The sequence below is a fragment of the Aythya ferina genome (assembly GCF_964211825.1).
Source record: "Aythya ferina genome assembly, chromosome: 3".
In the NCBI taxonomy this organism is placed as follows: domain Eukaryota; kingdom Metazoa; phylum Chordata; class Aves; order Anseriformes; family Anatidae; genus Aythya; species Aythya ferina.
The window spans coordinates 8611136-8637141 of NC_140298.1; the positions used below are offsets into that span (position 1 = coordinate 8611136).

The window sequence follows — 26006 nt, forward strand, 5'->3', positions numbered from 1 at the left end:
GCCTTTACTCATTGAAAACCTCCACCAACTCCCAGTACAGACATTGACTACGGAAGGATGTACAGGATTAGGCTGCAAGAGATTTAACCTGAGGCTAGTTAAATATGACTCATGAAACTAGACATCAATTACTGAGCATGGGAGACAGATTAAGAGAGAAGTGGAAACTGTTTCTTTTCAATAACTCATTTAAGCTGTGTTTGATTTAAGATGCCTTTGAGAAGAAATGCACTTAAGGGTTTTAATACTTTAGCCATTCCAAATTGCAAGTGAATAAATCCAAAGGCCAAAGCACCTTGACCCCTAGACACCAATCAGCCAAAAAAAAAAGTCAAAATACATCATGTTCTGCCCAACATCCTTTCCCAGATTTCAGTTATAGTACTACAAAGATGTAGATTGTCATGACAAAGGATGATATAACAGCACTTCTGGCTTGCTCTGTAGCGGTTGCAACAATTAGCAGCAAGACACTTATTCATTTAATGACTAGGCCAAGACAAATCTGCCTTTACATCTGAAACCCTGTTTTAGACAGTTTCAAGCTGCCCAGTATTTGTTACAGTCTGCAGAAGCTTCACAAGTGCATCTGAGAACCTGCTAAGCACAAGCAATTTGCAGTAGTCTGTAGAGAAGTTTGGCAGATATACAAGTCAGGGCAGTCTCCTGGTCTGAACAGATGAGTGGATGGCAATCATTAACAGTTGAAAGGCTCCATCCTGCCTCTATTGCCCAGTTCCCATGTATCTAGAAAGATCCACCAATTCTACACCTCCCCAGAGTATTCCTGTAATTTCAAGTGAGGTGTAAAAGCAAACGAAAATAGCAGTTACACCAACAGCATGAGGATGTTGGTCTGAAAATATTTACATACATCAAAGAAGGGCCTGTCCTCTGTTTAAACAATAAGTCACTCGAATTTCTAGCAACTATTACAGAAGGGTTTTTTTTATTTGTACTTCTGCTTTTGATACTTATTTTCTTATTAGCAAATAATTTTCATCTGTTAAACATTTGCATCTTATATTAGAAACATCAAAAGATTCAGAACTTTGATGACATTCATCCCCATCAGAGCATGGCAAATTACAGCAACGAGAAAGAAAAATCTAAACAGAAGGCATTCAAAGAAAACCAGCATGGAAGGCAGAAACACATCTAGCTCCAAGCAATTATATCATAATGAATAAATATTGTTCTCTACTGCTACCTCATGCTAAGAGATACCCACGATGCAGTCAATACAAGCTTAATTCTTTCCATTCCTTTCCCTTCCTTACGGCAGTTTTGTCACTCTTGTTACAGCTTACGGTCTATAACTCTAGCGTCAGCTGGGTATGCCCAGTGCTGATGATGTGACTATGGAAGAGTTTTACCCCCCCAAAGGCAAGGCTTTACAATCTAAAGGTGAGAAAGGGAGAACTTGTATACAAAACCGCAAGCAGCAGACACTTACCGCCCAGACCATAATGCCCATCACGCTGCATGCTTCTGACTGGTCCTACACATAAAGAAGACCTGCCTTTTTTAAACTGAAGGTCCCATGAAACACACAAGTGAAAGACTTAAATTTAACTAGCTCTGAAAATTCAGGAAAAAAAAAAAAAACACAAACATTCGTGACACTTAGGTTCAGTGAGATATCAGAAAACAGGAAATGCTCTGTTAACTATAAACACTGCTTCTGTTTTCCGAACAAACTGCTGTCAAGATAATGACAAAAATCAATATTCCAGTCTTGCACATAACTTTGCTCTTCGACAATTCAATAGATGCATTATTGTAAGTCTTTTAGGCGCAGCCTGAAGCTTCTCTGGAGTTCCCCTCATGACTCACAAGTGGAATGCATTAACTACGTGAGCACCTATGAGCAGGCAGGGAAACAGCTACCTTTGTTTACTGGGAGTAACTCCTTTCTCCAGTAAGAGCATCAAAAATTCCAGAGTTTCCTAGACCTTCCAATGCAGTTAACAGCTGTTTCTTGTGCTAGACCAATCCTTCATTTCAACAGTTACACACCATAAGCTGCTCCATGAGAAGAGGAGTAGGGAATATCCTTTCCCAATTTAGCATTGATAAGCATCATTTGGATACAATCCCTCAGCAATTTAACACAGGCAGCAACCTAACAAGAGACTGAATGAGGCCTTCAGACTACTTCAGAATCATTTTATGGAATATAAAATTATTTGAGTTAAGCAGTATTAACCATTAGAGCAACCCACAATCACAGATACAATGAGAGACATGTCAGCATCTCAGCAGTATTTAAGACTTCGTAACACACTCTGATAACAGAGATCACTTATGCCCACTTGGTGCACTGAGAAATTTTGTCAGTGAATGAACTTGAGGAAGAAAATATAGAGTAGATAGTTTTCAGGCATCTAAGAGTTAGTACCTCTACCTCTTTCCCTCCTGTCCAAAAGCTGATGGGATTTTACTCTTCACTGTCTCCAGTTCATTAACTGAATGTTCCCTAATTAGTAAAAAAAAAAATAAATTAAAAAAAAAAATAAAAGAATCAATAGCTGGAATTATTAAAGCAAGAACATACAACATAGACTTCAGGGTAAGGCCCCATTCTAGTGTTAATAGAAAAAAGTTAAAACCTGACAAAAATGATGAAGTTGTCAAAAATGTATTAAGAGGTTGACTGTACTGTTGATCCACATTTAAAGTGAAATATTTAGAACTTTAGTTTCAACAGGGCCTCCTTTTACAGCATGTGTAGCATAAACCTGTGCAAGAGGAACATTTAAAGAGCAGTATCTTTAAGACACTCGTGGTGAAAAAAAGAAAATCATCCTATGGATTCAACATCTTTCAGTTGGGAATTAACACAACCATAGAAAGAAAAAGAGGAAATGTAGGTGCCAAGGGATGGGAAATTGGAGGCCTGATTTCTTTTGCAAAATTAACTCTGGAGGCTGAAATAAAATTCAACCTGTTAGCAAAAATTTGGCTCTCCTCCCATTAAAATACCTTCTTAATCAGTTCAGCATGTTAGATATATATCAAACTGGACCTTGTACATCTGGGGAAAACAATTGTTGATTTCCATTGTTATGTAGGGTACTACCTAGAGTATCCCACACCCCCAGGCCATTTTTGTTTTTAAAGGGAACATAGCATTAGTATACAGAAATATTGATAGATAGTGTCAGATCCTTATAAACAATGTGTTGAATATTTTTCTAATTATCAAGAAGTGAAGTGTCCAAAATTGAAGCCAGGAAGTGTCACAGGACAGTGCAGTAATTCACAGAAGCTAGGTGTAACACTGAATTGTAACTTGGAGCGCACACATGCAAGGGAATATAGTCTCATAGCAACATTTTTCTCTGGTGAAGCATTATTTACTTTTAAGCACATATTTAAATCCAATCAACATTAAAAAAACTGAGGAGTGTTGAAATGTGTTACCAAGCCAGGCTCGAGACGTAACTCACTTCCATGAGTTACGCAGACATTAGGCTACCATACAAACTTGAGTTGCCCACACACCTCCTTCCTGAAGAGGAGCCAGGAGCTGGAGCATCCTCCCCCAACTCCCACAGCTACTAATCCATGTAGCTGTGCCACTGCAGGCAAGCTTTGCCATGGTAAAAAGCAGCCGCATCTTTCTATTTCACAGCATTAAAAGCCAAGGGAAAGCAGGGAGGGATTTTTGTCTCAGCGGCGTGTCTGTGAGTCACGCTGCCTCCCGGGGCTGCTCCTTGGGTGGTACAGTTTACACACCATCCCTCGCTCAGAGGATGTGCCTGAAGTCCCCATCAAGCCCTTTGTGACGGGAACAAACAAAAGTTTTACATGCGCTTGGTCATATGGTCTATGTAATGTTATCCAACATGTAATTAACAAGAGCAAATTTTCTAAAGCTCAGACTGTTTGCTTCCAAAGTAATCCCAGTGGAAAGCATTTCTACTTCCATATTGCCCTGTTTTGAATATCTTTTTTTTTTTTTTTCTTTTTGCTTTGGTTTTCCAGGTCCTCTTATAATTTATACCACCTACTCAGCAAGTTTCGATACAGTCAATACTAACTGACCACAGCTATATAGCAGCTCAATGTTCATTCCAATTATTTTCAACAATATATGGATTAGATTACACATGCACTGCCAGAAAAAACGATCTACCTCAGATTTAAATCATTAAGAATGACCCTCTGGAGACAATAATCTCTCCTAAATGTGAAAACTACAGACAAATGTCAGAATGCTGTCTGGCCCAGGAATGTTTCCTCATAACAAGGCTGGTTTGTGCAATCAATGAGGCTGACAAAATCTCCAATATGCTCTCAGGGCCTGATCCAAAGCACAGTGAAGTTTATGGTAACACTCCCATTGACTAGAGCTGTGTGGGAAACTCTTTTTCTGGCCCATGAGAACTTGGGATGTTTTGAAAGCTTTTACCTCCCCATCCTGAATGGGAAAGAAATGTTGAAATCTCAATCTGATTGAAAAATATCAACCTGATTGAGACAATTTATGTTTAAGAGAAAAATGGAGAAACTCAGTTTTGAAATTAAAGCTCAAATTTTAAAAGTCAAAGAATTCCTATAAAGAAATTGGAAGTTTTCAACTAAAATGTGACACCATGAATCATTTGAGTTATTCCAGCATTCTCTTTTATTGTAGAGAGGGCCTTTGCTTCAGGAGCAAATCCACCTAGACAATTTTGCCCTTTCAAAAATGGATTGTTTATAGTCACTATGTACATCTTCATAACATAAGTAATTTATGTTCCAGCAACTGACCAGGCATGGTCTGTCATCAAAAGCCAAGAAATGGAAGCTATTTGATATAAGGAGTATAAAAAAAGTAGGGCAATTCCTCAGAACTAACTTCAAGATATAAACACCACATCTTTCATTTTTTTAATTATGCTTTTTTTCTGCAGGGTGATAACTGTCAAATCACATGTATTAAAGTAGCATTTTTCAGCCCTGAAGATCTTGAACCCCTTACAGCTAAGCCCTCCCTTCAGATTATAGCTGAAGCCACTGGATGGAGCTGTTATAAATAGTCTCAAAAGACACAAGAGTCAGTCATCTTTAGTTTTTAAGAAACCTGCATTGTCGTTATTTTTAAGACACTTCCAATGGGAAAGCTGTCACAAGCAATAAGGAAGGTTTCTTTCTACAACCAGTATCTACAGAGGGTTCTTGCTCACAAGGTAGCAGCAGATATGCCAGTTTTGTAGAAGGACTCCATGAAGTCCCTAAAATACGACTGTGGTTTTCTGTGTAAAAGAGCAAGTGGCAAGAATACAGATTTACATTCCATAGCATTTGCATTTTCTTTGAGGGAAAACAGCCTGGTAGACCCTAGAAAATGAACTGTGATTCAAAAAAGGTAAGAGCACAGAACAAAACCACCTCTGTTTCATGTAGAGTAAGGAAAGGATATGAAAAAGGGAGAAACAGGTTGCCAATGTAAGTCATAAAAGGAAGTGTGTACAAGAGCTGGAATCTTGAACTAAAATATTCTGATAGCAAACACTGTGGCAGTCTCCTATGCATTAAACAGTCCCTGCCAACATCTGAGTCATTGTAATACACAATTCTTAAAAAACAGCAGTTTCCCAGACAAAACATCACTGAAGATATTGGTAATACAGAGCTGAGGAGTTAATTATTCTTCTATGTGTATATATAGATAGAGAATAATACTGAAAGCTCAAGAACTAATAATAAATTGGGTGACAGTGCCTGTAAATAAATGGGTTCCTCATGGGAACTTCTGAATTGACATTCACCATCCTTAAACAAATTCATTTCTGCCTCAAAGTGCCATGTGAACTGTCTCACCTACAGAACCTACAGCACAATTTTCTGCATGACAGAGAATGAACAGCATCCAGGACTTCAGCTGAGTGTTAGAAGAGCAGCAGCCATGGTCAGAAACACCCATCAGCAGCACACACTGTGCCTGATGACACCACCATCCGCCAGGGAATGTGCCACTCCAGGAGCACATACTCAAGGATTTATTGCACAGTATGTATTTCCTATGACTTTGACAACCAGCATCATAAATTAGGCTTCATAGTGTTTTTTGTTGTTGTTGTTGTTGTTTTTTTTTTTTTTATAATAGCTTCAAAATAAGTGTATGTGTCAGGTTAGCCAGTAATCTACCTCAGTATCTCCACCTCGTATCTCTGGCTTTCGATGAGCTGTCAAGAAATTCAGGATAGCAGTCAATTCCCTCATTTCTAGCTAGAGCCTAAGGCCACTTTTGCAGACACTCATTTAACCTCCTACTTTAAAGCTCTTGCTGAGCATGCCATGTTCTATATCATCAGCCACCTTTCCAGAGCTATCATCTGAGCTCCCACAGCAAACAAATTCAGCAGCTTTCTCAGGACAGGAGCCCTCTGTAATGCTTCCTGGCCAGAGCAGCGCTACAGAACCCCACAGCTACCATGACCCCTTGTCATCACCTCCTTGCACCTATTCATGCTTTCATATACATCAGGCCCATTCACTGCTTTCTTTTCAAGCCACCCTCCAAATGCAAAGTCTCATCTGTTGCCTGAAAGGTTTTCAGATTATGCAACAGTTGGAAAAAAGCTTAGTTTGTCTCTGGTTTGTTGTATGGATGTTATGCATTGTATGTGCTGCTAAAAAAAAGTGCTGGGGAGTCAAGATGTGCTTACACTGTGCTCGTTGATGGGCTGGGGGTCAGGTGGAGCCCTCTGGGGCAAAGAGAAGATTGCGTTTCTCCTGAGAATAACTGAATGTACCTGGCTTGAGGTTTCTAGAGGGCAGGACAGGTCCAGCCAGCACGTAGCAAGCAAAGATCACAAAAAGGAGCTGAAGACTCCTGGCAGGAGCCGGGACTAGCCTACAGCAAAGCCTTGACATTTATGAAAAGTTGAGGAATATTCAAGTGCTCCATAGGCACCGCATGAAAGTAGCTGCAACCTTTGACAGTCATCAACAGCTATTAGACTACAGGACAAAACATACTGCAAGTACATAATCAGAGAATAAATAACTAGTATCACTCTGAAGTTATAAGCTTTCTGCACGATAGGATTATGCACAGAACTTTTGTCTTGCCTTTAAAAAAAAAAAAAAAAAAACAGCCTAAGAGACCGTGAGCCTTTTAGCGCCTTCTGGCATGTTTGTTTTAAGTAGTGGTATTGTTCTACCTCAAGACTAACATATCAGCCAATTACAGGCGGGCTCAAAGGATTATATATTTATATGACTACAACATATGAGTGCCAAAAAGCCATCAAGAAGTTTTTACAAGCTCTGTCCTGTAAGGAACAAAGAGAAAAGCTCAAATATGGAAATCACTCAGCAAGTGATTTGATCTTCAAAATGCTCCTGAAAGATGCACTTTTATTAACTGATAATCTCCAACTTTGTTCTCTATCCTTAAATTCCATTTATATATTAGATGACTCTCTATACAAAAATGACATGGTTTCATTCTCAACCTGCACATTCACATGCTTAGATGACTGATTGGAACAACAATGGATAATAATTCTATCTATTCCCACAATTAGTTATCTTTTAATTAAATTTTGAAGTTAGTTGCCTGACTGCTATCCCTGCCTTTTTTTTTTTTACCCCTTTCTTTTTTAAACTCCAAGTAAAATAATATATTGCCCTGACGTGGAGAGAACATCCTTGCTACTGAATAAAGATATATACATAAATATATACATAAATATATATACAGCTGCTCATGCCAGCGAGAGCACAAACAAGGTTTATGTTCAACTACCTTGACAAAATTTCTCACAGCAGCAGAAAACTGAACTTTCAATTTTTGGAACACCTTTCTGGTTGTATACTTTCTATCTCCACTGTGTAAGTAGAAAAGGATAACGAGTTACAGAAATAAAAGCAAGAAGATGAGAAGAAAAAAAAAATCAGGAATGAACAAAGCTTGAGAACATGAAATTGAACCTCAAAGGTTTCATCGGTATTTTTTCCAGGTATAATGATTCCTTCTCTAATCCTAGGGAACAAAGAGTACTTTGATTTCTCTTCCAGTTTTGGAAAAATCTTTCCTATGTCTGAATTTGCACTAATAGCATTATCCTTATTGTTATTAGAATCTCAGCAACAATGCTGGTCATTACCAAGGTCTCCACAAGGATAAGCTCAATATACACGTCCAGGCTGAAAAGGTAGTGTTTTCTTCAGAGGGCATGTATCTGTATTATTTGTATTTAATTCCATCTTCCTGTCACCCAGCAGTTAAAAAATGCAACAGAACAGAAAAATTCCACAAAAAGCAATTTATTTTTTTTAATCAGTCAGTCACCACATTCTTCATCCCTGGGATGAAGGTGCAATTTACTTCCTCTACTGTTTATTCATACATACCACTTGCACGCCAGAGCATTGAGCAATGTGATGAATTTTGAAATTAGACACACCACTACCTCCAATACCTTTTAATCCTAAACTCACTTTTTGGCAGGGATATAAAATAGCCCCATTCCTAATGATTAACGATCAAAATACAGCTAAGTAGAGGGAAAATGTTGCTTTCAAGTTCAAAGTCTAAACTTCATGGAACTACAGAGTAACTTTTCCTGTAATCCTGGAGAAGGCAGTTAACTTGAGCCCCTGAATTCTGCAGATTGCATGGGTCTGCAAGGACAACCAGGATCTCATCTCTGGCTTCCAATGCACGGAATCATGATGAAATAATATTCAGTACTGACATTTTTGAAAGGATCCTCTTTTGGGCAAGGCCAAAACCCACAGGTATTGCAGCTAAGCACTGTTAAGTAAGAAAATGACAGCTGCTGTTTCGTCTGTAAAACTGTTCCTGCAACATGCAAGCAACAGATTGGCATAGATACATGCACTTGCCACTTTTTTTTTTTGCCAGCATGTAGGATCAAACCATGTTTCCATATCATACCCAGATGTGCAATCAAGAGAACGTCCTAGAACATCACCTCCTGAGTCTGCCCTAGAAGTTGCTCTTTATGCCACCCACCATTCCAACTAGTAAAACAGGACAGCACTTATACTGAGCTAATACTGCACACACAAAAAAAAAGAAAAAAAAAAGCTTAGTCCTGATTTATTTAATTTAAAGGGTATTGTGACTAAAAGACCTGTCTCTAATTTACTGTATTGTAAACTGCTCAGAAGCAGCGCATGCTTTCCCAGGCTTCAGCTGCACCATTTGAGGCGATCCGCTCCCCACAGACATTTCCATGGAGAGCAGGGAGGAGAAGCGATGCAGCTGTGGGGCATCTGCCCACGTCTAACCCTGGGTCAGCAGCAGGCTGTGCGGGCAGCAGCAGTGGCCCAGGAGGTGGAGGAATCCCCCTTAACCTTCTGGAGGATTTTCACGGCACTGCATTTCTGCAGTGCGGCTCTTCTCCCCCGCCCCTGCCAGCCCCATCCCTAGCATAGTTTGAGAACAATACACAAATGTGATTCCAATTAGGCCAATAACATTCATGAAGGTTCAGCCCTCGCCATCTGTCCAAAGGGAGCAAGGCTCTGTTTGTTTGGGGTGTCCCCCCATCCTCCTTTCTTATGAATGCCATTTGACAAAGCCATCCACGTAATAGATTTAATGTGTTTTATGGAAAAAAAAAAAAAGCAAATTAAGGCAGTTCCACAATTAATTCCCACCATACTGGAGCATTATATAATTTATCACTTGTACATAATTTATCATGATTCAACATTCAAACACATTAAACAAAGACAGAGAAGACAATAGTAAAAGCCTATTAATTACTAACTCTTCCCTTATAGAGGGGTTATGTTTGTATGAAGTAAGTCCTACTAAAAACTCCAGTTTCTAAAAATTTAGGTGCACTTGCATTAAGAATGAAAGATTCATTATTGTTTCTGAGGCTAGAATAATCAAGCTATTAAATTAATCCTGTTTATGTGACTGTCTCTAAGTCTTTGTTCTATACACATACATACTATCAGTAAATTTAGTTATTTAAAAAAAATAATAATAATTTAAAAATCAATATAGGCTGTCAGATATTTACCTAGTGCTACATAGTGCGTTCTAGGGGAAAAGGTCATGTATAGGACTATGCAGACAATTCGTACCTCACCCTCTGGATGTTCATGCAATAACTGCTGCAACCCTGTTTCTGAATTAACCTGGATGGTTTGTGGCCTGGACCCTCATTGCAGGAAGTTTCATGTTCAGACCTCATTTCTATCACATGAGGGGAAGAAGGCAAAAGCAAAGTGCCATAAGCCTGGATGCAGCAAGAAGCCCCAGTGCACACTCAGAGGTATGCAGAAAAATACCAAGTGCACATCCCAGATCCGTCCTGGGATGCTTTGTAGAGCCTGGGCCATTGCAACAAGTGCATCAAAACACAGCAGGAGGAGGGAAGATGTAAGGAAGAAGAGCTCACTTCTAACATACTGAAGCAATTTATTGGAACAGATTTAATCATTTCACTCTTGTTGAAGGGAGCAAGTTCATGCTGAAATTGCCATACTGAAGAGAATGGAACAAGTCATAGGAAGGAAGATGTTACAGAATTAAAGAGCGATGTGGGAGAAAAGAGCAAAATGATTCCCTTTGTTTAAAGATGCTCTGTAAGGTTGTGTCATCACACTGATGCAGGGATGAGTAATTTATTCAGATCATGGAATTTCCACCCAGCATTTTTCTAGCTTTTTCTCAGTCAATAAAAAAAAAAAATAATCTAGCCATTCAACACCACAGTTCTTAGTATAGAGAATAGCACACTTTTGAAGAAACTGCTTGATTTTTTTTACCCTAAGAACTAACATTTTTCTACATGTTAGCCAAAACACACTACTTTACTTAACATATGAAGCCCAAAAGAAATTTTTACACACTGACATAGCTTTATCTAAGGAGTAGGAACTTGTCAGAAGAACCCCTATAAATTTGTTGCCTTGTGTAGGATAGTAAATTGACATCTCCCTTGCCTTTTCATCCCCTAAAAAAAAAAATGGTTGCACCTAATCACAAAGAAGGTGAAATCTGAACAGAAACTAATTCTTCCACTTACAAATAATTGAGACATAGGAGAAAGATGGTTTTATTTATAATTAACCCCAATTTATATTTGCATTAAATGGTATAAACCAGAGGGGTTTTGTGTGTTTTTGTCACTTCACAGAATTAGAAATGACTATCAAACAGTATTAACCATTGGCTGAAGAAGTATAAAGGAGCTATACTATGGGCTTCAAAGGGGATCACAAATGAGTGCAATCTGTTTCTAGGTCTGTATTTCAGCAATTCAGTAGGAGTTGGGGAAATCATTCAAAACTTACTCCAAAATCCACCTCCCCAACAATCCAGGACTGGTGACTCATCCCATTTTGGCTGCTAAGTGTTTCTATAGAACTAAGCAACACAAGAGCTGAAGCTGTTCTAATTACATATGTATAGATTGACCACTTCATGTATTTTGGAACCAGAAAAGGAACTGATGCAGCCCTAGCCTGTCCCTCTCACCATACAGACCTGGATTTACCTGTACAGAGGAAGATGTTACCATAAAGTTTACTTTGTCTTTGTGGAAATAGGAAACTCTCACCTGAAATTTCTTTCAGTAGTGAACTTATTCTACTCTTACACTCCTTGATGACAACTGAAGATAACTTTGAAACTTTGGAGAAGCCTGCAGACACAGCAATGCAAAAGGATGCTCAAAAAAAAAAAAAAAAAGTTAAGAGTTATCATTAAGCTTTTATTTTTGATTAGTTTCCCCTCTGCACTCTTCACATACCAAAGATTAACTGGGAAGGTAGGGGGTGTGGATGATGGGGGAAATTATTTGGAAAGAGAGCAAAAAAGAACCGTTAGCTTTTTAAAAAAATAAATAACATCAATAAACATTTAAAATAACAATATCAAATAGAAGATTTATGTCCAAATTTATAGAATGGTTAAAACACCAAGTTTTACTTACCTTTAAACATCTTAAGCTTAGATTTGATTATACGTCAATTATATTTCATGTCCTAGCTACTGACTACCCTGATAGGTCATTTCTTAACATTCATTGCTTCTGTAGTCTGAAGATATCTTTAAAAAAAAAAAAAAAAAAAAACGAAAAACATGTTTACACAAAGTTGAAGAAAGTGCTTCAGTCCATGGCACCAGTCACAGCACTAGTCATTTATGACACTTTAAGGAAAGATTTGATTTACTACATTTCTTGTCAAACAATAAAAACTCTACATACAAAAAAAAAAAAAAAGCAAGTTGAATTCAACACTATATTTTGGAAGGTGCAAAAGTTTAAGCAACGCCTAATTAGCTTTTAGAGCAAAGCTAATAGGAGTGATTAGATCTGATGTATTATGGTACAAAGTCAACAGTATATCTTTCCAAAATACTATCTGAAGCTATTAGAGTAGTCCCCTTGTGAAGTCAGTAAGTCTAAAGCATGCAGTGTGGGGGATCAATGTCTAATTTTACTAAGGGAGTTTTGGAAGCTTCACCAGCCCTTATCCAAAAGGCTAGAGCTTGCTGGGCTCAATCCTCATACCATTTGGATTGTCCAATAAGACGCATGATACATCTTCCCTCTGATAAGGCCAGAAAGTTAAGAAGTACTTCAGCAAAACATTCTTAATATCATTTTTAACAAATCAAAATATATGGAAGCATGAAACAGAACCGCTTTTTCACCAGACCTCCTTCAAAACATTCAAAGAGCACATCTAAGTTCATCCCAAGAAATTCGCAAGGCTGAAGTACAATTCCCTCATCCTTTAAAAGAAATACCACCATTGCCATCTTCCACTTCATGTTTTAAAAGAGACTAAAATTGCCTACAGATATATAGAATTTGCATGTATGGAAACATTTCCAACAACACCAAAAGACAGATTTTTATTTATTTAAAAGAAGAGTTCCTGGAACCCAGAAATTTCTGGATTTTTTTCCCCTAAAAGATGACTTACACTCAATACTCAGAGTCTGAAACTCAAGCCATATTTGAGTTTTTCTGAAACTCTGTCCTTGATTACAGATACTCAGTAAGATCACTTCCGAGAAGGGAGACTCACCACCACTTGCAAAACATTTTGTTGCCCTACTATATCAGGATTTGGCAAGAGCAGCATATATTCTTCATTGTCAGCTTCAATTGCGACTAAATGAAGCCAGAACTTTCAGTTAACCTAAAATGTTGAATTCTTAATATTTAATGAAAATACCCTATTGCTATGAACCCATTATCTAATCAAGAACAGCTCTTCCTTCAGAGAAGATAAAGAAGAGGAGTTTAAACTTTAAAGAGAAAAATGCTGTAAATTATTACATTGGGAATTATATCCTTAACCGGTGTAAATTGGCACAACTTCAACAGAGAAATGTTGATTAACATCAGTACATGGTCTCGTCTAACCTGTTTAACACTGATGCCTGCGCACGCTACTGTGGTACTAGCCCCAGTCCCTAGCATCTGCTTTCAGCTGTCAGCAGGTAGAAGTCAAAGAAAGAGATAATTCTTCATTTTAGGTTTTCTCTTGCCTGTTTTGTACGAATTCCAAAGATCTATTTTCTTTTGTTGTATTTTGGTTATTTTTGCTCATAGAGGTTTTGGGACAGCACCAGTGGAAACTGAAGCTGTCTGGTTAATCTGAGGTCAAATTTTGTGTAGGCAGCTGCAATCCAAATTTCCCCACCCTGCCCTACCAGTAACCTGAACTCTGACCTGCTGGGACCACCCCCTTGCTCCTGCAAATGCTCAGTCCACATTTCCACTGAGCAAATACAGCCAAGTTAACCAAAATGCCAGAAAAGCTATGTGTGAAAATATATACGCAGACTGTCAGGTCTTTGTGACTTTTTTCTGTTGGACAGTAACCAAGACCACCACATGCATCTGGCAGTCCGGAATCTACTGATGAATCAAGTCACTTAGTACACATACTTTGTCCTTGTGAACAAGTTACATTTTGAAGTGGAACAGTGGTTTAAGGGAAAAAAAAAAAAAAAAAAGTTAGGAAAACACACGCAACCCTCATCACTACCCACCCCTCCCCCCTTCCAAAAAAAAAAAAAAAAAAAAAAAGCTCCAGCATCTACAGCAAAGGCAGCAAAGTTCCCAAGCCAATCTCTTGACCTTCAACCCGACCATGGAAGAGCTGAAAACCCCACATTCATCTCCACCATATCCGCAGCAAGCTGCTGGGCATTGACTATTTCTGAGAATCAAGCCACTGATTTGGGGACCTGAATATTGACATTGAACTTGAATGTCCTAGGGTATGAGCAATTAATCTGGTAAATCTTACTGATACATGGATATCATTTTCAGGATCTTTGAAAATCCCATCCTAGAAGCTTACTGTAGAAATTGGCTTATAAACATTTATGTTACATGTAGTACTTAACCCGTGAACACACTGATGAGGTCAACCTCCTTGATTTCTGTACTGTAGCAGAGAGCATCTGCTGTGGAGGATCGACCACCTGAATGGCTTAGCTGGAAGAAGGGAGAGAGGAAATTTCTATCCTCATTTCACAGGTGGGAGACTGAAGCACAAGGAGGAAAAGGAGGGGCAGGAAAGATGTAAGTGATATGTTCAAGGCCACCCAGGAAGACTGGTGCAGAGAAAGTTAATCCACATTTTTCATTCCACCCCCTTTCCCTCCTCTCAGCACATAAGGTCTCTCAGGCAGCTCTGAGAGCAGAGTTTGTGGTCACTGCTGTCATGCACGGTGGTTACCAAGAGGAGCCTACATTTTTACAGGTGCAGGTGCTCCATTTACTGCTCTTGTACCTGTCCAGCAGAGAAAGGAACAGCACTTTACTCCTGCTCCCTAGATGCTGAAGCAGTGGGAAGCAAGGATGATGATGATGTATTTATGCAGAGAAGAGCAGCAGAACAAATTTTTAACCTTTGGACCGCATACTAATTACAGGACTAACTGCTCACAACTGCTAACCATTGCCAATGGCTTTATTCAAGGATGGAGATGGAGCTGGTAACCGGGTCCTAAGTACAGACATTGAAAATCATAGAGAAGCACAGCAGATGAGCACTACTCACAACCTGGTCAATACTCACTACTGAAGTGTAAGAAAAAGGGGTAGTCTTAGTACTTTAAAAAGGCAGTTTAAAGGATTAGTTCTGCTGATTTTAGAGACAGGAGAACAGCATAGGCAGGTGTGAAGATAGTGGAGCCAAGAGGCAGAAAATACAAGGTCTAAGTCTAACCAGGCTGCTGACTCACTGTGTTAGGTTCATACAAGTTCCCCAACCCTGATCCTTTACTGGTTTCAGAGTATGAATGCCTTGAGGCAAGGACTATGACCACATCTGTCTTCATTTCACACTGACCTGTGGACAGTCACCACACTTGAGTTTGAACCCTCTGACTACTCAGACAGAAAGCTGTTAATGCAATCCTGAAAGCTCTTTAAACCCATAAAAGCCTGCATAGCTGTAAGTGCTGGAGGTTCATTTAGTGCCCAAGCATTGCTTTTAAACATGCTAAAATCAACCACAAATATGGGCAGGATGGAAAGGGGAAGAATCACTTAAGCACCAATCATCCTCTGTTTCTTAACTTCTGTCCAAATGACAGAAGAGTTCTCCCCTGGTTGGCAGAAAGGGACCCCCAAGCATAGCACGTCCCCAGCTGTGAAAGCAACACCACAGGCAGGGCTCTGCCATGGATTCACTCACTGTTGGCATAAACCAACCTGAGTGTTGGTTGTGTAGGTTCCTTACACAGGGAAGACACCTTGTGGGTCTGCACAATGAATCCCCAGCAATTATGGCTTTCAGGAATTACTGCAATGGGATTTGAAAACCCACAGGGAAAGGAGTTGGTTTGATTAATAGATGTTTCCAGTTAGCTGGGAGACATCGTCCAGCACAATGAACCAATAAAAAAGACATTTGATGCACTTTGGCCAGTAAAACCAGAGAGGTATTATCAGCTATAGTCTGGTCTCCAGAATGTAAAGCCCAATACATCCACCAACAAGCTTTGGTCTATGCACCATAGGCTGCATTTGGGAGAACCAAACACTGCATCCATTTCAGCATTTGTTCAGAGTAAATGTGCAATTTGGAATCAAATCCACCGATTGTCCCCACTGCTCACATACAGGCTTGCATCACTGAGAATTTAGTGTAACACATGCTAGCACCTTCCTTCAGAAGTTTTAAGTCACACACACTCACAAGGTTGCCTCCCATACACCTATTTCCCCTATGGAATTGACCTGAAATCTGCAAAATCAAACACAATTGTATACCTTAATGATTACCTTATTTTTCAGCCAGCATTTCATCAGCATTAGCCCTTCTTAGTAGTTATTAGTTCCATACTAATATCTAGGACCTGACTAAAACCTACTGGTGTCAACAAGATTTTTGAAATATTCTACCTTTCCACTGATGTTATGGTAATGAAGCTAAGCACAGTGCTTTAATAAAACATCTCAACACCAACCTCCATCCACGCTCTTCAGCTTAGGAGCAGGGAGTGGTTGGCATCCCATTGCCCAGTCATCCCTGTTTTCATTGAATACTGTAAACACAATCATCATAAAAATCTGTTTCAAAACTTGCTGGGCAGCATACATAACATGTGGTACGACATGATACCACTCCTGAGGCTTTCAGCCCAAGATGTTTACAGGCTGTAATGAAAACCAAAGGCTTCTTCCATTACCCAAAACAACATACATTCCTTTAGCCCACTGGCAAGTAGGAGACGGAGGAGAGATTCTCAGTGATTAGCCGCTTATTTTTCTGACAGTTTGATGCGATTCTAGGAGCGTCATACTAGCTAGCAGAATATCAATACAGTTTTTTATTCTGCCTTCTCACCAGTTTTCATAGTTTTGGGGTTAAAACAGGCAAGAAATTCTGATGCTACTGAACAGAATAGTACTTCTCCATTTTTAGGCTGAATGGGAGTTCCAACCCGTTTAAAAAACTGCAAACACTAAGACACCAATTAGATCTGAGTTAATAACTAGCATGATGTTATACCACTTTCTTAAGAAGGGCAATGGGTTATTTCTCTCAGGTTCCATTAATCTTCTTGAAAAGCCCAGACTGGAGGCAACAAGGAGCAAAACGAATAACACTCAGCTATATGAAGCAGAACACCCAGCCAAGATCTGCTTGCTTACAGACAGATGGCAAATACAGCCAGAACTCTGAAACTACAGCTGCGTGCCTGAGATCCCTCAGATCTATGTGTGTGATCATTAAAGATTTTCAAATTATCTAATAGAGCAGAGTCTCCTGGAGATTTGGGTTTCCAGACTTTTGTTTTCTTTACAAAGGACCACATTAAACTTACCCAGAACATATTCAAAAGAAAACAGTTCTCAGGCTTTTCTATTAAAGAAGTGTTACGCACACACAAGCGCTCTGGGCTTGATTTTCTCCTACGAGTGCAATTTGTTCACACTCTCTGTATCGGCAGGAACAGTTGGGAACACAATCATTGCAGCAAGACTGAAAACACTCCCTGCACCCCTCCAGTCCGGAGGCCTTCTTCCTTCTCCAGTCACTCCAGAGGACAGCTACAGCTTCCCTTGGTACCGAGGGGTTCAGCACAAAAACATCTTCATGACTGCATGTATGGCAAACATCATATAGAGCACATAACCATGCATCCAGTCTGCTGCAGGTACATATTTCTAGCCCGATGTCTATTTAGCCCAGTCGGGATACTAGTATGGCATATCCAGGCGTAAGGGTTTAAGGGACACAGGTCTCTGTGCTGCTTGGCATTACAACCAAGCTGGCCAGAGCGTGACTATATATTGGGTGAGGATTTTGTTTTCAGCACACATCAAATCTCAGCAAAATTTCTCACCAGAAATGAACATTTCACTCTTTTGGCATGTGAGGAGTCAGTTGAACAATGCTTAATATCAAAAAGCCCAAACATCTTATTTCAGTACTATCCTCCTGACTTCCTATTTCTAGATATTTACGCAATAAATCAATGCAACATAAGAGGTAAAGCCGCAACTTGCTCTAAAGGAAAAATGGCTTTATCCAAATAAAAAGCTTCAGCACTTCTGAATCAACATTTTTTATAGAAACTTGTTTGGCAAGTGTTTTTAAAAAGAACCGATTTGGAAGGGGAATCCTTATTTATGAGTCCATATTTCTCATGGAATGGAAATCCCATTTCCTGTGTAGCTCAGTGGGCTTCCATTTTATTACTGGTTACGTGTGTGGTAGTGGTTTTTGTTTTTGTTTATTCTCTCTCATGTGAAGTGCATAAACTCCTCATGAAGGCTGTTGGAGGTGTGTTTGTAAAATTACTTGAGACCCTAACTCCCCTAAAAGGCCACTGCCAAACATCTGCCTCAAGACATGTTCCATATAAAATACAACAAACAAATGCAAATACAGAGGGAGATTCTCTTGTTACCTGATTTGTGACCACAATTAAAATCTCTGAAGTTAGATTCAGACTAAGTCAAATTGTCCAGGTAGAAGCAGATCTGAGAAAAAGATTAAAAAAAAAAAAAAAAAAAGTAGTTACATCTTGTACCTGTAGGATTGATTTATCATCCTTAAAAAAAAAAAAAAAAATCACATAAAATTGCATTTTCAAAGGACAATAACACTTTGGTGTGTGAAGTCCATTATAATCCTACTGTGTGCTAGACTGACAACCAAATAAACCAAGGTATGTATACACATATGACCACAAACTAAAACGGTGCCGAGCCAGAGAGTACACAATATGAAAGCCTTAGACAGGGAGTCCCTAGGAAAAGGTGTGTTTGCTTCACAGAAATAGAACAAGTAGGTTAGATTGCAAAGCAACCTTTCTTTCTGGCTATGACTGATAGAATTCATATGCATGCAAATGGAGGGGAAAAAAAAAAAAAAAAAACAACAAAAAACCTTTGCCAGGCTGCACCAACCTGTTTATTTAGAACTCTACGTCTGCACAACCAGAGCAGCACTTCATTAGATAGCTTTGTTCTACAGAATTTCTTGGCCATGTAAGCTATAGCCACCCTATCATAGTGGCTTGCAAAGTAAATCACTTGTATGTAAAGTTTACGCAAACAATAAAACCAAAACAATCCATCTCATTATTTTCCTCAACAAATTAGGTCAAATACAAACAAACGAAGATACCACGTATGTGCGGAGAACACAGACTGAGGCTGGTTTCACAGAGGAGTGACCGACTCCAGTAAATTAAATGCCCAGGGCCTCAGAGACTTCATCTGGTCCTAATTTTCAATCGGCAGTAAAATGATATGTTTTTTTCACTTTCATTGTAGCTTGTTTTCATCTAGTTCATGTTCCAAGACGTCCTGTTTTTCAAGCTCTGATCTGTCACATTAAAAAAATGGACTTGAAAAAATGTACAATAGCCGACAGAGTGGCACCGCTAGGGCAGAGGAGCTCCTGAACCACGTGAGCAACTAGCCTCTCCTGCACTGCATTGTGGCCTCTCCAAAATACACACAACACTTATGAACTGCAACACATCTACAGATATATTCCAATACAATTCACTACCAGAGGAGAATGAAAAAAGTTGTCATCACCACTGAGCCTTCTCTCAACCACAGAGCATTATCCCCCACCCTCCCCAGCACCAGCAGCTTACAGGAATCAGTTCACTGAAGGGTTGGGGAGATGAGCCCATAAAAGTAATTAGCAGCATACAGTTGCGGTACCTCTTATGCCATATAACAGATCACAGTAATTTGTGTAAGGATAGTTTGTCCTCTCCTATAACCAAGGATGACAAGCCAACATCCCAGACAAAACAATGATATAGCTGTATGTGCAAAGAACGCAACTGTGGCACATGCTGAACTGCAGCTGCAAGGCTGAGCTTGATGTCAATGGTAAAGCCTCCCCAAGAAGGAGGGCAAATAGATGGTGACTGGGATATGACATGCTCCACACTGCTTTGTGAACATTGTTGTCAGTGCTAGAGGGAGATAAAGTTGCAGTCGCAGCACCATGTTTGAATGCAGCATAGAAGTATTCCAAGGATCAATTTGTTAGCCATAAAATGAAACCACAGTTTTACTGGCCCCATCCAGCTTAAATTAAAACACTTCTAAAAGTTAACTCTGCAGATGTTTCCAAAGTACCCTATCTCTGTGCGACAGGCCAGGCATGAAGACACTTATTTAAAAAATTGCATACCAACATTTCCTGAGAGATCTGAACAATCTGTCCTGATCACCTGATTAATTCAACAATCTTCATTCAAATAGATATACACCAACCGCATGCATGTATACTTCATATGAAAAAGTCTACTAAATTAAGTGAACGCTATTCTCCCTCAGTTTTCTCACCTCCCCCTTGAAATAAAGGAGTCTTATTTCACATCTTCTGGTCTGAAAAAAAATAAATAATTAAGAAAACAGCTTGCAATCCCCCAGTCAAACAGATTCCCAGGGTAGGATTGCTCAGCCTCAGCATTCTCATTGCAGCTTTTCCCCCCACCCTATTATTTATTTATTTATTTATTTTTACTTTAAGTCTTGCTGCCAAAATCTCTCTCATTGTCCCTCCATATATTCCTAGGTTTTTCTTCACTTGCAGGATCACATATCTGCAGCTCTCTCAAGACCCTTCAAGGACCTCTCTTGGCTGTGTAAATCAGAAGGAAATTCTTATCCAAGGGATGCCAATTCCAGCCTGTAACAGCAGAGAATTTGGCCTCTCCCTCAACCCTTCTATCCTCATGTTGATTCCATGAGCCCATGCCTCTCTCTGCCTCTAGGGATTCACTATCAGGACACAAACTTTCCTAATTCACCATGCATTTGATCCTACACACACTGAAGCTGACAGTGAAGTCTGCAACTAACTCTGTCTCCAAGAATCATGTCTTGATTCATATATTCTGGCTACCTTTACACTCCTCGCTATCAGAGCACGAAGAGCAAGATAAGCTCCAGAGGAGATGCTGGCAGAGTTGTCCTTCCATCCATCTACCTATTAACAGGCAACACAAAAGAAAACAAAGCCCTGATACTTAGCACTAACAAAGTCTTTCTACAGACTGAGGATGTCAATGTTTTATGGAAAATCATCTAATGATATGCCCTTTCCTTTATCCATCTCCATGTGGGCTTTCACGAAGAAAATTAATTTTAAAGTGAGTTGGGTATTTACCAGCAACCCTTTAAAAACATCAATTAAGGCTACAGGTTCACTTCATAGTTTTTTTTGTCTCGCAGCTCCCTTTGACAGGAACATGTCAGTCACTGTAATAGTGGTTAAGTAGACTAATTCTAGATGTTTTTATGTCTCTGGTTTTGAACCACATGTAGAAGATAAGAAAAAAAAAATCAGAATGGTGTTACTTCAGTTTTCTCAAGAATTCACAACATCAAATTCAAAGAAAGAGGTGCCTCATCTTAGATGGTGCTGTGCTTAGTCATCTAGAAATACTCTCCTTAATTCCTTTTAGCAAGGGCTAGCTACCCTGTACATTGGCAGGCATATCTCCTTAAAGGTGTCAAGATTTCTCTTTTAAAAAGGAATAAAAGAAGAGCCGCTTCATTTGTACCATATTCTTCCTCTAATGTACAATCAGATGGGTGAAAGACAGGGGGTGGGGAAGAATTCCACAACATAATCATTTGGCAGCTTATATTATTTTATTTCAAAGGGCATTACAATACACTTCTCTCACTTGGGGAACTTCAAGAGAAGATAATTATTCTTGTCTGCCTTGTAATATATATTAAAAATGTTCAAATGTGGCTTTCCAGGGAATTCTGCCAAATATTTTTAGGCACCAGACCCATCTTTACTTAATTTTATATTGCCTTACTAGTCTATTATGAAATACCCTTCCATGCAGTTTGAATTTGGTGAAAAGGCTGAAGCATACTCGTTTATATTAAAAACAAAAATGCTTCTTTCCTTGAAATAGAGATCTTTAACTCCTAATGTGACAGCCATTCAGATGCGCTGTAATTAAAGGGTCTCTACAGAGCTTAACACACATCAGTGAGGCTTTAGTGACACAGAAAACAGAAGGATTTTTTTTTTCCTGAGGCAACATAACAAGAACATAAAGTAGCTTTAAATACTTTTGTTTTATAACCACTTTATTAGTAGTATAACAGTAGCACCTTAAGACTCTGAAGAAGACCAGAGCCCCGCTGCATGAGACATTATAAAAGCTTCAAAAGATGCAAATCTTAAACCTTCAAGTGCTGTCATCAACTACAGTACAGTATTAAATTACACCATAGTTGGGAGGGTGAAGGGGGGTGTTACTTGAGGTAACAATCATCTCTTATTATTAAGAATAATATTTATCACAAGGGATAAGATAAAACAAGGCAGTCGGCAAACCAATGCAGACAATTTGCTCCTGAGTTTACAATCTACGTAAGCGGGAATGCCAAGACTGGACATGGAGACAGAGCTCATTATACAAATGTAGAATATGTATAGGTGGAAGGAGATAAGCTAAATAACAAGGAGGGATAAAACAGGTGTAGAGTGAATTTGAAGATATTATGCCCACAGACAGTACCACAAGGCAAACAAATAGTTCAGAGCTGGCAGCCACTAGACAAAGTGGGAAACGGAGACACAGAGGCTTGCTCCAAGACACACAGCAGAGCAACTAGCTGTGACAAGCCTTACAACCAGATTCTCACTTCAGCACCCACCCAATAACCTCTGGTGCTTCACTTTTGTAAAACGTTCAAGGCTATCCTGATGCATCCCAGAGAGAAAGACCAGGCAACTCTCATCCTGAGCTTCAGAAGAGTCAGATGTGGTTTACACGGCAAGAGCAAGATCGGGATGAAGCCCACAATATTCCCAGCAGTGTGCTTCCTGTACACTTACTCTTCCCCACCACCACCTCCCTTTAAAGGGCAGCATCAGAAACTGCATAATTAGCTCAATAGTCCATGTGAAATGTTGTATTTGTTTATTTTGGCTTCCTAAAACAGGCTGGAATCCAACTCTTGGGCTCAGCCCCACCTTAGTTATATTTGTCCTGTTATGCACAACAAACTTGGAGCCACATCTAAATATGAAACACTTTGAAACCACATTAACACTATCTCTTTATCATTAATGCACACTAATGTCTTCTACTACTGCCACATAGGTTGATTGGTTGTCAGGGCTTCCTTTCAAGGGCTGGTTTCTGAGAGTAGCAACACTGTTTTACTTTTCTTAGCTTTCCCTGATAACCAAAAGGAAGCCAGCCCAGAACTGCCTGATGAAAACTGAAACAGCTGAGTAGACTCCTCCTACCCCCTCTCTCGTGTTTTCATCTTTATGGTGGCAGGCTATTCTGTGCCAGACAAGCTAAGATTTCTTATATTCCTCAGTAACAGCTCGGCTGTTCTTTCCCATAGATGTTCCAACAGCAGATTAACGTCAAGGTTTGCTGAGCCAAACACATGAATCCCCATGAAGACTTCAGTTGAGCAGGAACGCTGCTGGATAGACTCTTTTTTGCTGTTAAACTGAGAGCTTGTAAACTGAACTTGGTCTCTCGTGTCAGTAAGGAGTAACTCACAGCAGAGCCTAGTAACACGGGTGTATGGGAAGTCAAAAATCAGGTCCCTTAAATAGAGTCCGAAGAAACGCAGTTGCATGGGGAAGTGCAGTGTTCCCTCTTTAGCAAGCAGCTGTGTGTGCCCTCCTCACAGTGTCAAAGGACTGGGCTGAAGAGATGCAGGGCCATGAATAACTGTGGCCTTACCCCGCCACAAGCTTACCCACGGCCCCATGCACCTACGCAGAGGGTGAGCAGTGTGCAAACAAAAAAACCACCCAAACCCACAAGCTGGTGAGTAGCCTGTGGCACCCCAGAGCCCTCGTATTGCCAGGGCAAGAATCAGAGGTACCACACCTAGGGAAGCGACCGGGGCAGGCCTGTAAGATGCACGAAACCTCACATCCCCTGAAGGGCAGGGCCAGCAGCCTGCAGCAGGAAGGTCCAGGCAGGCATCATTATCTTTGGAGAGCGGACTCAAGGCTAGCAGGAGGGAATTAGCAGATTAGGGGAACACTCCCATCATCCCCAAACTCAGCGGCACCCGCCATCCCCAGTGGAAGTAAGAGTTCATATGTTCTTACCTCCGGGAGGGGCGGCAGCTCCCACTGAGCAGCTACCCTCATCCTTAATCCCTAATATGAGAAGGAAAACACATTCTTCAGTCCCTCCCTTAAAGCAATGCTAATCCCTTCCTTAGACACCTTTATAAGTCCTTCACAGGCCCAGAATCTTCCTTTCTCTTGACAGCTACAGAGGAATGATGCAAAGGGAGGAGAATGACTACAAAGAAGTTAAAATGCCAAGTTAAAAGAAAAAACAACACAGCAGAGCAACATGCACTTCTGAACACAATTCCCTTCCTAGAGGACACAGGAGTTCAGCACCCCTTCACACCTGTTGCATCCTTTTGCAAAAAGACCCCAACTGGACCAGTAACGTTTAAGCCATTTTTATCAAGGCTGTTTACCTGGAGTCACCTTATGCACCACACTAGCACAACACCATAGCAACACTTTGATTTCACCAGCCTGTCTTCAGAGCCTTCACAGATCTGCCCACAGAGTTCCTCTCAGAAGAACATGGATCCCAGTAAGGAGCCAGCCACCCAAGTAGACCTTGGCTCCAGAAGGACAGCCCAAGCCCAACATCTGTACTGTGAGCAACCTGAGTTTTGGAGAAGGCACAAAAGACCAGTTCCTGATGTTTAGCACCCAAGCCACTCTCAGCCTGATGAGATGCTCTCAGCACTGCTCCAGGCTTACCCCACTCGGCCCTCCAGCTGAGGTCTACCCCCCTACAATTTGTAGGCCCTACACAACAGGGGGAGGACATGACACAACACATACATGAAATAACCCCTCCTTGGCAGGTCAGAAAAAACACTAGAATTTTCCATCTCTATCAGCACATGGAAACAGCAGTAACCACACATAAATGCATCTTAACACAATTCAGTTTCTTAATAAAATATCAGACTGCCAGATTACTAACCTAGCATAAGCCTCTTCTCAGTACCAAATTGGATCCTAAACTTCAATCCAAACCTTCTCTTAGAAGAGCAGCTCTGAAAGGACTTTCCAGGGAGAAGAGAACCAAGTCCCTTGCAGGTGTACCTACTTAAAATGTCAGCAGCTCCAGGTGCTGCCACTTGCCACTGACTGCCCTCCCCAGCAGCTCCTGACAACCCTTTCTTTGCCAGTTTAGGGTTCAATTCAGCCCAATGCATTTCTTGAAGATGGTAAACCAGAAGTCCACATGTGGAGAAGTTTGTGTCTCCAACCTTGGCCTGTGGGCTAAGCTAGAGTACCCCTTGGATTCCACACAATTGGCACTGTTTTCCAGCTGTCACTGCTGTGGTGACAAAAATTAGTAGGTTTCATGCTGCCTACAGAAAACAAGTGTTGGGACCTCCAAAACCACCACTGGGAGATCAGGGCCTTACTGTCTTGTCCATTGTCCATTACTTGAACGGACTAACCTCAGTCTTCAGCAGTGTACATCTGCTTCCCATCCCATTCCAGGAAAACTGAGTAACAATTTGAGGGAAAATTATATGTACAGCCATAAGTATACAGATCTACATCCCAAAATGAGAATACTCCTGATTTTCTTCAGGAAAAGAAAAAGCTCGGTCTACAATCAAAGTAAAGGACGCAGCCTTATCAGTAGATGGGCAGCCTTATCAGCCGATGGAAGACGCTGAGTCTTTATTTCCCCCATTAGGAGACACTAGTATCCTTTAACAGCTAGGCATGTATGTTTGTGTGATTGACAAGAATATGAACTATTTTTGTTATCAGAAAAGGGAAAAAGAATGTCTAAGCCAATATGGCTCAAACTATGGAATACTAGTGTTTGCATAGGCCTATAATCAGCCCACGAAAACACATGAAAGAGTAAAAATTATAAATTTGTTTTGTCTGTGCAGTTATGCAGGGGATCTGTGAGATGGATCAAAGGTGCACAGTCATTTCTTTCCAAAAAGTTTGGAATCCAGGACTCCGAACTGTATTGTTTATGC

General features: G+C 40.2%; 1 long non-coding RNA gene across 1 annotated transcript in view; it reads right to left on the bottom strand.

Moving 5' to 3' along the window:
• LOC311433867 overlaps positions 1-25083 on the bottom strand; it is a 126960-nt gene extending 101877 nt beyond the window's left edge. Inside the window, exons 1-2 of the long non-coding RNA XR_014691009.1 lie at positions 24977-25083; positions 18386-18458 (exon numbers count right to left, since the gene is read on the bottom strand). This is a non-coding gene — a long non-coding RNA (uncharacterized lncRNA). The remainder of the gene's footprint in view (positions 1-18385; positions 18459-24976) is intronic.
• Between the last annotated feature and the right edge of the window lie 923 nt (positions 25084-26006).